The sequence below is a fragment of the Scleropages formosus genome, chromosome 22 (genome assembly GCF_900964775.1).
Source record: "Scleropages formosus chromosome 22, fSclFor1.1, whole genome shotgun sequence".
In the NCBI taxonomy this organism is placed as follows: Eukaryota; Metazoa; Chordata; class Actinopteri; order Osteoglossiformes; family Osteoglossidae; genus Scleropages; species Scleropages formosus.
Genome location: NC_041827.1, coordinates 16357005 through 16372522, shown reverse-complemented (window position 1 = coordinate 16372522; position 15518 = coordinate 16357005). Strand labels below are relative to the sequence as shown.

Here is a 15518-nt window from a genome sequence, read left to right as displayed (position 1 = left end):
GAAAACTCTAAACTTACCCAAACACACTGGTCGCTGGCTGTCCAAGTCAAGTGTTTTAAACCATAACCGAGACCATCTGTGATGAATCATTAATGGCGGAACAGTGAAACTGTACAGAGGTCTACAGAGTAAAGCAGTCTATAGCTTAAACACACAAAGCCTATTACTGCCTGCTAACATTTTTAGAAATTATAGTTACTGCCAAAATGAAGCAAGATATATTTCTTTTGCAGACCGATGTCTTAACGTTTTATATTAGGTAAAATGACTGAGTGTGCCAAAGAATGCATATATTTTACAGAAGCGGTTCTCATACAATAGATTGACAGTAATCGGAGTCTCGGTATAATTAGTCCTTCGAGTTCAGAATTTCAATAATTTTCTTCTGAGGGAGATTTAATGTACAGAAAAACTCAACATCTGCACTGAGATGCATCATGACAGTTGAGAGCTCGTTTATTCGAGAAATTATTCAGAATAAAGCAGAAGGACACTTGATTTCAGCTGCTGAGCTATAACATGCTTAATATTCAGGCAACTGTAATCAACTGCAATATGAAATATTCAGTAAAACAGACACGACAGTAGGTTTCCATTTCCATTAACACCCAAGTAATGAGTAAAACATGTCAAAGCTATATTTAAAGCATTAAGTATTAATGCAACAATACCCCATGCCCTTCAAAGGGATCATGTACCTTGTTTTTAATTTTTTTTGCAACTCAGTTTATAGACCGAAGGAAAACGGTGAGACGCTAGTCATTTTTTTCCATGTGTACCGTTTGGTTTGATCAGACTTCCGGAGCCACTCAATGTACGGAACAGGCTTGCATTCTGGTAAAGAAAATACAGAATCAAGAAAGAATTTGTTATGACATGATATAATGGAACTTTCAGATTTCTCTGAAATTTGTTTGCATCAAAGCAGCTCTATCGTTCAAGGGCATATTAGCCAACTGTTCTTCTGAGAAACAACACAAAAAGAAGCCAAACGACATGCGTTTTGATACCTCGTTTCACAGAACTCCCAAAATAAATCCACCATGTGTTAAGTATTATGTAGATGAACAAAAAGGTTAACAGATAAATAATAACACGCGGTGATTTCCAAATACAACACGCGCATTAAACACCAGACATTACACAGCAATTAATTAAATTATTATGAAATGATCTGTATATAACTGGTGACTCACTCCCTTTTTTCATTGCAAAGAATACAAGCGTGTTCCAACAAAACACTACCAATTACGTTTGAATCTTCTACTCCTGATGGCTCTGGAGCCAAGCTTAGGTGTTACTTACACTAGTACATCAGTGGCAGCCTGTGAAGTTCATTCAAGTGGAGCGACAAGCTACAACAAGCAGTAACACAATGAAGCGGAGACGTATGGAGTAACATCGGTACAGTATGGGCCATACTTCACCGATGGCCCACTGAACGAACGCAAAGGCTCCAGCAACGCAGTGACAGCCAGGTGGTCTTTTACTACCAACTATCAGACAGCTCACTTGACAGCTTTGTTCATAACTGCCGCTTCAAGAATGGCTGCCTACGTGCCCATGGCCTGCTGAAAAATAAGCCGAATTAATGATATTTGACTGAGTTAAAATGAATTAAATAAATAATAAAAAAATAGTAGGAAGGTTATCATGAATCATTGATATTCTGAGTTTTATGCAGCTACTCGTGTGATGAACATTGGTTCATTCGGTGGAAAGAAACTAACTGTACTTAAGAATCACATGTCTGCAACTATGTCTCTTCCTCCGAATGTAATGAACAAATTGCATTTTCTATGAGATGTCCGTCGATTTGGAGAAAAGCGTCTGCTAAATTAATAAATGTAAGTGTAAATTAATGAAATATTTGATATCTCTTAGTTTTGTCTGGTACCGATCGAAGCAGTAACATTTGAAATGTAAGTGAAATTGGCTGCTCGGTCCTGCGACGCGTTAAATTAATGTGAACGTGACAGTCGCATGTTGACCAGTCCACACCTGGACCTGTCTGTTCTGGGCCTGCATTTAATCTCATTAAATAATTTACAAGGAAATATCGGAATACGGACTTTAATGCCATTTATTGACCGCTCCTCTAGATGTTGAAGTTATTTTGCGGTGGATAATAGTCTTAGGTATATCCTGGTGATTGAATTAAACAATCAGGGAACATATGTCACTTATATAGGCAGAGTAAACATTTCCCTCGCCCTTTTACCCTCCCAAATGTGATAAGAAGTAAAAAAATGTGGCTTCTATAGTTCACTGAACTTTGGACCAAGAAACTCACCAATTAGCTCTCCTCCACCCAGTCCATAAACACCTTCGCTGGAGGAATTTACTGTTTATCAACACACAAGTGAGAGCCACTCAAAAAATTAAATGTAAAAAGGCATAATTGCCCGGTAACTAAAGAAATCATCGTGGAACTTTTATGTCATGACGGGCAATAAGTGTCAAAATTTCGTTTGGAAAAATATTAACCTCTGAGCGGCTCTTTCAGTGGCTCCCATTCGGACAGGTCTAACAAAATTCACCTGTTTAGTGACCCAATAAATATAACACCTAACTACTGGAACAGGGCAGACATAACAATAAATAATGATGAATCAGCAAGATGTGTCACCGCTTTCAGGAGGTGCGGAGTGACAAATGCAGACGAACAGAATGCTTAAGGATCCGTGCCCTGTAGAGTCATGAACATAATTTGATTGTTTAAAAGGAGGAGAGCATTTCTCAGACTTCAGGGCAATTTTGAATCACGAGATAAAGGAGGAGGGAAAGCGCGAGCAATAGCGCGGCCTTACATGGGCGTGAAGTAAAACCAATAGTCGGGCCTGGGAGACGGATCGGGGGAGAGGGGTATGCGGCTTGCAGATTGGCCTGGGAATGGAGGCAGGAAGCACTGGAAGGCAGCTGGAGGAAAAGGGAATTATGGGGAATTACTCAGGAATGGCTGGAATTTCCTGAGCGTTGCAGCCGACACTTGACTCACTTGGTGTGAGAACTTGAGAACGTCTGAGGAACGGGCGAAGGGACGTAACGCACCGTGTAAAGATCACACACCCCTTTTTTGAGCTCCTTTCCCTTCTTTCAATACACCTTATGCATTGATGGGCAGTGAACTTCTCGTATGGTACAATAAACTGAGATACATACTGCTCACAAAATAGACACAGATGTATCTCTTGAAGCATTTTGCATTTGTAAAATTGTAATGCATTCTCATTAGAGGTTTTCGAGTCTCATAAACCTGTGTGGACAATAATATTTGTATATTTCATTGCCTATTGATGTTCAATATATACATATTGTATTTAATTCAAAGGTTATTTTGCACTGGCATTATAAAGAAGGCAGTGTGTGGTGGCACAGTGGGTTGCACTGGGTCCTGCTCTCAGGTGGGTCTGAGGTTCAAGTCTTGCTTGGGGTGCCTTATGATGGACTGGTGTCCCCTCCTGTGTTGCCAGGTTAGGCTCCAGCTCCCCGCAACCCTCTATGGGACAAGTGGCTTCAGCTGGTGTATGTGAGTGAATTACCAATGGTCATTTGATTCTTTGCTATTAGTTGTTGGCCTTGGATTTTTCTCATCTTAGCTTTCAAGTTTTTAATTTTAATTGAAATATATGTTCCTTAAAGCTTGAAGTTATGTCAGGATGTCAGCCATTAGAAAGGAATATCAGCTCTTAAGAGGTAAAAGCCAGGGTTCTTCAGTGTTTAGTTCATAGAGGGATTCCTTTTTCCTTTGGGAGTATAGCTTATAGGTCCTAGGTTCAAATCTTAGTGCTCCCTGTGCTTGTTGCTTGTAATTCCTTCCTTTGCAGGTGACATTAGTGTTTGTAAAAGGGTGAAGTGGGTGTTGTATGCATGAGGGAGTATAGCTCAGTGGTAGAGCATTTGACTGCAGATCAAGAGGTCCCAGGTTCAAATCCTGGTGCCCCCTAATTGTAATCTGCCCTATCCTTTGCTGTCTACTTTTCTGCAGGTGGTATTAATGCACTCTTGTTGGAAACCTTTTAGTCAGAATGAGTGCAGTACCCTATCTCAAACCTCAGGGCTCTTTGGTTCAAATCCTAGTATTCCTGTTGCTTGTATTTCCTTCCTTTGCAGGTGACAGTGCGGGTGAAAGAAGACCTTTTGTTTACAAAGGGTGAAGTATCTTGAATGATAACGTTGCAGAATGATATAACTGTAATGTGATAGTGGAAAAGTTATAGTATAGCTGTAAGTGTAGAAAAAAGCTTCACAGGATGTTGGCACAGGGTTTGCATGAGGGGGTATAGCTCAGTGGTAGAGCATTTGACTGCAGATCAAGAGGTCCCAGGTTCAAATCCTGGTGCCCCCTCATTATACTCTGACTAATTCTTTGCTGTGTACCTTTTTGCAGGTGACATTAATGCACTCTGGTGGGAAACCTTTCAGTCAGAATGAGTGCAGTAACCTAACTTGAATGATAACATAACAGAATGATATAACTAGAGTATAATGACTGAAAGGTTATGTTATAGCACTAACTGTAGAAAAATTTTGTGCAAAATGTTGGGCCAAAAGGTATTTTGTCAATGGGGTAGAGCATTTGACTGCAGAAATTTGCAAAAAAAGAAATATTTCGCTGGCACTTTTTTTTCTAGTGCCAAATGAAGAAAAATGCTTCACAAAACCTAAGTGAAGTCATTATAATGGGGGGTATAGCTCAGTGGTAGAGCATTTGACTGCAGATCAAGAGGTCCCAGGTTCAAATCCTGGTGCTCCCTCATTGTAGTCTGTTAGACCCCTTCCTTTCTGTTTTTGCAGGTGGCATTACTGTGGTCTGGTGGGAAACCTTTTGGTTAGAAAGGGTGCAGTATCTTCAATGGTAACACTGCAGATTGATATAACTACAATACAATAGTGGAAAAGTTATATTATAGCTGTAACAGTAGGAAAATGTTTCACAGGACCTCCAGAGTATATGACATGCGCATCGGGGGGTACAGTTCAGTGGTAGAGCCTTTGATTGTAGGTCAAGAGGTCCCCGCTTCAAATCCTAGTGCCCCCTGTGCAAACTCAGTCTGAGGTCATGAGGTTGTATTCTGACAAATTTGTCACATGTCATGTCTGTCCTTGACTTCCAGATAGTTCATCATCTATTAAGTTTCTTCACACATAATGCTCCAGCAAGCTATACCCACAAATGATCTTGTACATGCTTATATCCAACTGTATTAATATGCAAATTATTGTATGCAAATTAACCTTAGAACTCACTTTGGAGAAGTGCAACTGAATAAACAAATGGAATGTAAGTGTTGATTATTCTTTATAATATAAGATTAAGTCATTCTCTTGGGTCAGACCAGTTTTGCAAGTTCACGCAAATTAATTACTACTGTTGGATTTTTTTGGGGGCGGTACAGAAAACAACTCAGATTTAACCCTTCCACCCTAGATCTGAGACTTTGGCACTCATACAGTTTGAACTTTCACGTTAACCTAAGGGAGCTGAAGCACAGGTGCTGATGGGAAATTGTGGTAAATTTCACATTGTAGGCATACAGTTGTTTCTAATGTCCCTTTAGGTTCCCCTTAACCATAACTTGTGAAATTATTTATAACATGTAAGAAAGACTACACAATGAACACTGTTACAGATCATTCCATAAAAATGTCCTTTATCCACAAGATACTGATTTCATAGATATTTACATGGTAAAAGGACTATGTGAAACACAACAGTGACACATTTTGCAGAAGTGGGAAGTGGGAAATCACCGCTTTATCATCCCTTTTACTTCATGAAACCATTCACTGTAACTGCTATTGTTGAACGAGGAAATGATCACAGGTTGTTCCACCACTTCTAGAATCTTATAATCGCTTCACCATCACAGATCCTCTATCGATGGGAAAGCTTACAGCCAGCACACTTCCTGCCGCCACCAGAATCGCCCGGGTTGTGGGGGTTTGTTGTTTCGTGAAGGTGTGACATTTAAAATCACAGCTCGCTTCCCTGTTTCTTAACCAGCCGTTTTAAAGTATAAACAAAGGGCCGCTGAGAAAGGAAGGGTCCAGCTTTGTTTTGGTTGGACACGGCTGCCACGAACGGGGGGGGAGGGGGGGGTCAGACAGCAGAGGGTGTAAAATGTACATGTCATGTAACAATAAATGAGTAGAACAACATCCTTCTTTGACAGATCATGAAAACAGCATCAGGGCCAGAAAACCTGCTGCAACAAGAGCTGCACAGTAACATCCATCTCCAAGCTTAAAAAAACATCTCAGATGTGTGCACCTGAAATTTTAGTACAGAACAATTGCAACAAATTATTATGATTACCAGTGTCCAATTACAAATCCCGTTAGCTCATCTTAATTCATTCCTGAAAACGGACCGAATACCCAAATACCCGATTATGAAATTTTTGATACCATTATTTTTATGGGGTAAAATTCCAGTTCCTTCAACCCTGTTGCAAGTTCATCACAAAATCACCATAAGCGAGGCCTAATACCATAAGAAAAAAGGACACAGATACATCATCTGAAAGCACTTGTCCCATGCGGGTTTGTGGGGAGCTAGAGCCTAACCTGGCAACACAGGGCATAAGGTTGGAGGGAGAGAGGATACACCCAGGATGGAACACCAGTCCATCACAAGACACCCCAAGAGAGACTTGAACCTCAGACCCCCTGGAGAGCAGGACCTGGTCCAACCCACTGCACCACCTCTAAGAAAAGAGTAGTGGAATGCATTAAGATTTTGTTCACTTCTGCTTTTTTTAGAAAAATCTGAAAAAAAAAATCATCTTTTGTATTCCATTGGCTGCACTTGCAGACCTTGTAAAGGACAATGTAGACCAATTAACGGTAAGTGGTATTAATAATCTCCCACTGGACGCTTGAACGGGATTATCAGGAGACCGAATAACAGAGGAAGGGTGTGAGCTAAATATGAAGTGTTACAAATAATACTTTAGTGAGTGCACATGGAAACCATTAGCATACAGGATATGAGCAATACTTGCGCCATCTCTTTTGTTTCAAATTGTTTTGGATGGATTATTTTCTAGCCATAAATGTTGTAAAGCTGCACTTCAGTTCTGATTAATTACTCTTCATGATAGATCACTGTGATATTAAAAATGAGATAAGATTCAGTGTCACCCAGTAGCAGAACCCTATAAAACTCCTCTCCTATTTGAGACGTCCTCAAGGCCCTGGAGCTTGAGAAATACAGTATGACAGAGGGATCAGATGACCCTGGCAGCCTACCAACACGAAGGCGCATTTCCGCATCTGGTTTCAACAGCGGTGACACCTGAATTTACGGTAGCTCACGTTGGTTCATTGTAACCCAAGGGCTGCTGCTTCCTCTCCTCTTCTGGCGATGAATCAGTATGTGTGTTATTCTGCTAAGTATGAGCTGTGCTGCCACTTTATGAGCTGGGTTGATGTACAGAAAAACATTAATATGTTTAATGAATGGAAAAGATCATACTTTTAATTGTTGTGATTATTATTTTTATTTATCTGATGCCTATGCTTTTGGGTGACTGAAGTCGTAATAGAAGACTATGGCAGGTAAAGGGCCGCTGTGTTGCGTATGCTGAGACTGAACGTATCCCACCTTGGACGTGTCCTGAGAAGAACAGATTCTCTCAACAGGGTAGCAATGGTTGGAAAATTTGGAGGAGAAAGTAGAGAGGATGAACAGCAAGTGAATGGATGGATGGAATCACAGTGACAATGGATGCACCCCACACCCCAATTATTATTATTATTTATTTTTCGTGGGTTTTTGAGACATCTAGTGTCCAACTACACCCCTGCAATACAGGGATTTGACCTTGTAACCGTGGAGAAGATAAGGCCCCCGAGGCGGTGAAAACAGAGTGATTAAACCACAAAGAAGAAGGGATAGATTCATGTCCTCACAGCGTTAACGTTGCATGTCTGTATGCAACCCTTGAAAGTAAGGCCTTTGGTCTTAAAGTTAAAATTAATATTTCCAGCAAAGAATTAAAAAAAATCACGGTGATTAAAACATGTTCATTTTTTTGTACTGTACTCATTTTAACAAAAAAATTTTTTTTTATTTTTACTTTTTATTCAAGGGATTATGGCACGGTGGATAGCACTGGTGCCTCACAGCACCTGGTCTAGGGTTTGGATACAGGTTCTGTGTGTGTTCATCATGTTCATTTAAGTTTCTTCCAGGTGCTCTGGTTTCCTCTCACAGTCCAAAAACATGTATTTCTGATGGATCTGCATTGTTTGTAGTGTGGGGTGAGTATGACTGAAAATGGACGTGGACATCACTGCACACATATTTCGCTCAGCAGCCTGATCGCAGTTTCAGAACCGTCGACTTGTTGCTCTGGTCATCATCCTTCGCAGCCGTGAAAACGGAACTCTCTGAACAGGAGAAGAGAATTTCTTCATTTCCAAATAATTTTCTGCTGCTTATACTTTAAAGGTCAGCACAATGACTGAGCTCTTTTTTCCTGGTAAAATCTAGTGAAACATCCTCCCGCACTTCCCGCCTTCCTGCTCTTACGCACGTCTTGCTGAAGCTGAAACAGCTGAATAAGTGGAAAACGGTTAACGATAAATCTGGGGGAAAAAAGGTCATCAAAAAAGTAACATTTATGCACATTCATCATTTAGTCAGTTTTCTAGTCAGTTCAAGTGTAATTTAAGCAACGTGTATTTCATTTTAACGATTTATTCTCACCAGGTACAACTTTACTGAGAGCTTAGTAGTGTTAGTTAATTCCATTCTCTAAACAGGACTTGGTCTCTGACGTTATGTTACTTCTACTGTTTCTCGTACGCTTTCTTAGCCCGCATCCATTCAGCCTATTTGTATATGTGCCAGAATGAATATTTTCAGAAGTCCGTATATCTTTATTTAAAATGTACAAAACAGGAAAAAATTTGGTTGACTTACAGTAACAAATAAAATTTAAATACAGATGTTTAGATGTCAGTCATTTTCTGACGCCTTCTTTTCCACAATACGAAATGCAACAATTCCTTTGTAAGTCGGTTTCAGCAGAGACCACCAAGTACGGTAGCTACACTTTTTCACTTTAAGAAATATTTAGCGTGAAATCTAACGAGTTTCGTAAACTTAAAAAATTTCCCAAAGCGTTAAGGGAAGTGTCTCTTCGACGCTTACTTCACAGTACGATTTCTTTCGTGACAAACCATTCGGAAATGGTGCCAGAAAACCTTTTTATTAAAGCCCACTCCGCGTGCACACGTTCCGCAAGTTCCCACAGCGCCGGAGCCTCTAAAAACAGCGTTTCAGCGTATTCAGTGTTTCGCCGGTGCACTTCAACCCTACATGATTACTTCAAGCCCCGTTCTCAGGACGCTCGGGATCCTGTCATATGGAATCGTTTAGGCCGTTCGTCTCAGCGGTTGTGTCACCCTTTCGGACAAGAGCCACCCTCAACAGGGCACGATCTCAGCCCCGGGGGGGGGTCACAGGTCAACAAGGCAAAGTGAGCCAGGAAAGGCCAATGATCTCAACAATAATATATAAAAGAAGAGAGAAGCAGCCCTTGAGTGGGGGAGGAGGCTTGGAAGTGATTTGTTAGTGGTTAAAGACATATAGAAATTTCCCAGGACAGGGTGAGGAAACAAGGTCAGGAGAAACCCTGCCAGAGGTACCCTGATAAAGGGCACTCTAAACAGAAGATTAGCAGACCTAAAAACAAGAAACAAAGCCAATCGGCGCATTCCTCGGCGGGCCCGGCGCACCCCTCGCTTACATGTGCGCTGAAATAAGCAGGCATTGTGCTCGGCCGCCCCGCCGAAGGTGAAAGAACGCGGCTGCGCTCGCGGCTCCTGGGAGAAAGAACAATCGAGCCCCTCTCTGTACATCAACACACTCTATATACACCTGAACATTTAATCTGAGGCCTGACATTCCGGGCGACAAAAGAGGAGGGATTCGGTGTGGGTTAGACAGCAAGTCTGAACAAGACGGGTCTGATCGCGTTACGCCAACCAGTCAGATGTGTTTTCCACTCTCTCTGCCACACACTCACACACACAGAAGTAAATTGGCTCCTTCTATCGCTCATATTTTTCGTGGCGCTCCGATCGTGTTATTGTCATGTAAATGAGCTCCCTGACCAAACATTCCTAACTCGCTGTTGGCCGATTCTCGGAATTCCTTCTCTCGTTGCCATGGCTTCAACCCCATTCCCTACTCGAACAGAAGACCTAACCACTCTCATTGTGGTTCGCCTGCAGTCTCCAGGCGCTTCTGTAGAAGCCATGAAGAAAACCAAGACCATGAAGATTGTTCTTTTTTTCCTGTGGGTCGGTGCCAGACGGGTAAAATTGCCACAGTCTGGAGCAATTCTGGGAAATGGTTAAAAACACTCAGAGCTTTTCTTTTTTTTTTTTTCCCCGCCAAGAATTTTCTATGCATCATTTGAGGTGACACTTTTCTCTAAAGTAACTTAGAATGCAACATTTGCATATCAAGCTGCTTAGAGTGATTTACCTATTCAGGATGAGTACATTGCTCAAGGGCACTAGAACAAGGAACAGGACTTGAACTCAGACCTTTCAACTTTATGGAAAGAGTCCCAACCACTGAGCTACCCATGGTGCTCTTCTGCTGTCCTACATCACAGTACACACCCACACAATGTCTAAAACCTCTTGTCCCGAGCGGGGTCGTGGTGAATCGGAGCCTAACCCCGCAACACAGGGCAGCCAAGGGGACACACCCAGGACGGGACAACAGTCCACCACAAAGCACCCCAAGAGGGACTCAAACCCCAGACCCACCACACAGCAGGACCCGGCCAAACCCACTGTACCGCCGCGCCCCCCTACATCCCAGCATGTGACTAGAATTTCCATAGCAATGATATTGCTTTTCAGAGTCTCAACAGTTCATAAGGATAGAAATTCGAAGGACAACCACCATATACAGACTGGTATCCCAAAGTAGGGAGGCCAGGGTCTGAAACTCACCATGTAAATTTACCCCGGTGCTGACGCACACTCATTGTGTCATTGTTCCAGAAAGCCCTTAGTGCCGTTATCGCTCAGTTCCGCTACACACACTCAAACGCTTTATGATTTACCTGCAGGCAAATACATGTTGAAGTTGCCGGTTTGTTTTAAAACCTCGCCATGTGATCCTGTGACAGCGAGTGCAACCCTTATCATACCTCCGTTAAGATGTGGGTAAGAACAATGGAGTTTTGGGTACAACATGTATCTCTCAATTTACATTACATACTTATCAGTCAACATTTCCTTCTCTGTTCTAACATTAATCTTTGAGTTCGCATACGTTAGTTATTTAAATAAACGTGGGCCTCCACATGACTGCAGCATAACTGGGAGCAGCAGAGAAAGGTCAGAGAATTTCAACAGGGCAACTGATTCACGACTTATGACGTGTTCTGAGTCACGCATGTAAAACAGGGTGGGGGTTGCCTGGAACATCTGTTACTTCGTGAACCCTTGGGGTGCGTTCCAGTCAAATTTGGCCCATTTATAACTTTTCTCTGTCATAAACATGTCTTTTTCACCTGATCGCCATATGGCTTCATGACATCCTGCACATTAAGCATCTAAACACATATAAAGCTTATGGCGAAAAGTTCCGCTGAATTATGCGTGTTTCATTCGTATCTTGTACATCTGTGTGTGTAGTTAGATCTGGACAGCCGCAGGAAATGATTGGGCGATACTATGAGAGAGCAAGAGTATCAAATGGCATTTTCAGCAGTTTGCAAACACACAGACACACATCAGTGCTATCAGTTGAGATAACTGAGGTCAACAGACCATAGATTCCAAAAAAGAAGAACTTGTGATAATGCCCAATCTTGACATTGGTTATAATCGATGCTTTATAAGTTCTGTAAACGATAATGGGTCACCGAATTTTGGATAAGAACACCAAAAAGAGAAAGCTGTCTGAAACACACCCCAAGCATTAACCATCCTGCACACTTCTGAGATGTTGTTTGTAACCGTTTTTTTTTTTCAGCACGGATCTGTGCTTTTGTAACGTCCGACCCCTTGACCCCTTTCGGTACGATTGTCTTGAGACACAATGCGGCCCTGACAGCACCATGAAAATGGACGGAACCTGATGGCGAGCGTTTGTTCGCCGCTGGGGAAAACTGAACACCCATATCCCAAAACGATACACGGGGTCAGCAGCCTCATATTCAGATACATCTTTGTTGGAATAACGTTCACGCGAACATACAACGGTGTGTCAACTGAAAGATGTGTTTTTAAAAAATACACCATCAGGTTTAAAATGAGATTTAAATTCCTTATCGGATTAGGATAGTTCAGTTTTTTTTTTTTTATTAACTAACCAACTGCATTTAACCTTCTTTTGATTCCATGTCCTTGCATGATAAGACCTCAGCTGTCAGTAGGTCGAGGAAAGGAGTGACAAAAAGCAATGCGAATCTATAATTAGCGAGTTGGTTTGGAGACGGTGGGCTGAACGGAAATGTAACCACAGCCGCTCGCTCTTCTCATAAAAGTCTTTGCTGAAGAGACGCTACAAAAATACGAACCTCACAATACAGCACAGTTGTTTTCAGCAGAGAACATTTAAACGACACATACAATTAACGCTTTAATTGACTTCCACACTACTCCTGTACTACAAGACTCGCATATAAAAGAGATAATGTTGTTCATGTTAATCAAACCCATAATTCATGTAAACAGAAATGGGAACAAGATGCGGGAACTTGATTCTATGTTGTCCAATTTCATAGGAAAACAGTTAAATAAATTAGTGGTAGAAAATTCAGATGTGGATGTTCATACACTGTGATGGACTGGCGTCCCATCCAGGGTGTGTCCTCCTTAGCCTCAGGACCTTTGTTGGTAGGACAGGTTTCAAAACACCGTGATCCTAACCTCAAAAAACAGTTAATGATCTTGAGTGAGTGACTGTGATTTTCATAAATTTTCAGATCAACATAAACAGCCCGAGTGTAGCTTGTCGACAGGAAAGGCTTTTTTTTTTTTTCTGAAATGATGAGCAATCACCCCTAAAACCTCAACTGTTTTATAGTTCCTTGTGACTTAAACTCCAAACATGCGAGTTTCATTGTGTCAAAATGTTTATATTGAGATGTTGCCATAGAAGGACCGCAGTGGATCACCTAGAGCTGGATCATTGGACTATTTACCAAAAGACACATCGTTTCCCCGTCGCGTGTGTTTCAGCAATCGGGACTTCTGTCGGCCAACAGTTTGCGTCTCAAGAGAACACGAAAAGGGACTTTGCACCCTCTGGTGGTACGGCGATCACAGCCACGCGCGCCACTTCGTCTCGTCCTCCTACACGTGAGTCGAAACACCGCTATGTGCGAATGTGTCTCAGAATCGGTGTTATGATGCACATCCTGAAGTACAGCACCTGTAAGCGAGAAACAACAAATGCTGAAATCTATGCTAAATTAGGGCATGCTAAAAATAGTCTAAAATAATTTAAAAAAAAAATCATTTTGATTGTAAGAACAGCAACAACAAACACATCCACATATCCTTCCTAACCCACCCCAAATCCACAGGCCCCAAACAATGCTCTGGGAGAAGGGCAAAAAGAAAAACTCTATGTATGTCTAGTTGACGCTTTTCTCCAAAGCAACTTACAGCGTTAAGCTACTTTACAATTATTTACCCATTTATACAGCTGGGTAATTTTACTAGCGCAATCTAGTGTAAATACCCTGCTCTGGGGTACTACAGCCAGAGGTGGGGATCAAACCTGTGGGTCCAAAGGCAGCAGCTGCAACCATTACACTGCCCGCTGTCCCATCTGGAGGAAAGTATGGAGGAAGATGGAGATATAACTAAATACAACCAGAGACACACTGTCTGAACCGCTTGTCCCATACAGGGAGCCAGAGCCTAACCCGGCAACGCAGGAGGGGCAGGGGACACACCCAGGGCAGGACGCCAGTCTATCACAAGGCACCCTAAGCAGGACTTGAACCCCAGGCCCACTGGAGAGCAGGACCCAGTCCAACCCACTGCACCCCTAAATACAACCACTTGAGTAATTAATTAGGCAGGCAAAATTATTCAGTCTAACATGTATAACTACAGTGTGGGCAAAGTGGCTCATTATTCAGTGCACAAGGTCACTGAGAAACACAATAAGGCTTCAGTCCAGTGTAACCGAGTCCAAGACTCCACCCCCATTCGAGGGGCAGATCATGTAAGGCATCAAAGTGTGTTGTAGGGGAACCTCAGTTAGCATAACAAAAAACACAGAACCTTGCAAAACCGAACTTAACCGTTTCGAGTTTTAGGAAAGACAACATGTCTCTGAGCCAAAAGGAGGGAAAGAGGGAATTGGGAGAAACCCATGTTTACGATATTCTGCCCCTAGCTATTGAGAGGCAAAAAAAAACAATACTAGACTGTTTAGCTGTCTATTGGAAAGGTTCTTGAGAAGACCAAAGACTCATATAAATGGGCACGGTTGTAAGTCAGTACAGATAAGTCTCGACAATACCCCGACAGTGGCTCAGGTAAAGGGTCAGCAATACAGTTAAGGTCCCCTCCAAGAATCAGATGGTGAGCGTATATGTTGGGAAGAGAGGAAGAAATGTTATTTGCAATATCAGGGGCATCCCGGCTAGGTGTGTAGTCATTAACCGGTAATGCTAACGATCCTACAGCATTTGGCTCCATGGCAAAGGAGAGCAAGATCCCCCCGCCTTTGTACACCAGTTGTTCGGCCCCGTCTCGCCCCTCTTGAAGCACGTGTTCTTCATCGCGGAAATGCACAAACATGACTTATGGTCTTAAGTCCAAGTGAACTGAGTCCGGTTGTCTTCATATCCAACATAGACCATTCGGGGTCAGTGGGGATGCAAAGACGTCCTCCCCAAAGACCAGTATGAAAAAGTTAATTGTAAACCTCACCGAGTCCGATTTTTCCAATTTCTTAGGAATGTTAGCATCTCAAATATTTAATCTTTCGGAGAAACTTCCGTCTAATGATCTAATTTTTCTGGTAGCAGCTTGTTTTTAAGGGTGGAACGTGTTTCTTCCAGGCTATCGCTGTAAGCAGATAAGGAGGTTTCTACGCCAGTCAGGTGTTTGACTTGACTGTTTATTGTTTGACTAGACTGTCTATTGTTTGACAAACTGTGAGTAAGAGGTTAGAAATAGGTTCCTCCGACAGATCTGTGAGCTCACTGACCAGAAGCTTGACTTCCGGCCCGCAGTTTGTCCAGGTCTGCTGGTGACTCAGCAGAACTGTTAGGAGTTTATTGGGTTTCTACTGGGGTTGTACACCCAACATTTTAAATCAGTTTCCCAATGATAATGTACCTGGATTTGTAGTTAAGTTGCAAAAATTAGTTGCATCAGCAGGTAGCATTAAAATACCGGGAGCTGCCTCACAACACATGCAAGTCCATAATAAATATTACAACAAATAAATTCTTACACAAATGATTAAAAAAAAAGTGCCATACCTGTAGAACTGAGTGCGTTAAATATAA

At 42.1% G+C, this 15518-nt stretch overlaps 3 non-coding genes across 3 annotated transcripts; all 3 read left to right on the top strand.

Moving 5' to 3' along the window:
* Positions 1–3874: 3874 nt before the first annotated feature.
* Positions 3875–3946, top strand: trnac-gca (transfer RNA cysteine (anticodon GCA)). Its single transcript has one exon. It is a non-coding gene; the product is annotated as a tRNA-Cys (tRNA).
* Positions 3947–4276: 330 nt separating this feature from the next.
* trnac-gca (transfer RNA cysteine (anticodon GCA)) lies at positions 4277–4348 on the top strand. Its single transcript has one exon. It is a non-coding gene; the product is annotated as a tRNA-Cys (tRNA).
* A 337-nt stretch (positions 4349–4685) lies between these two features.
* trnac-gca (transfer RNA cysteine (anticodon GCA)) lies at positions 4686–4757 on the top strand. Its single transcript has one exon. It is a non-coding gene; the product is annotated as a tRNA-Cys (tRNA).
* The last annotated feature ends 10761 nt before the right edge of the window (positions 4758–15518 follow it).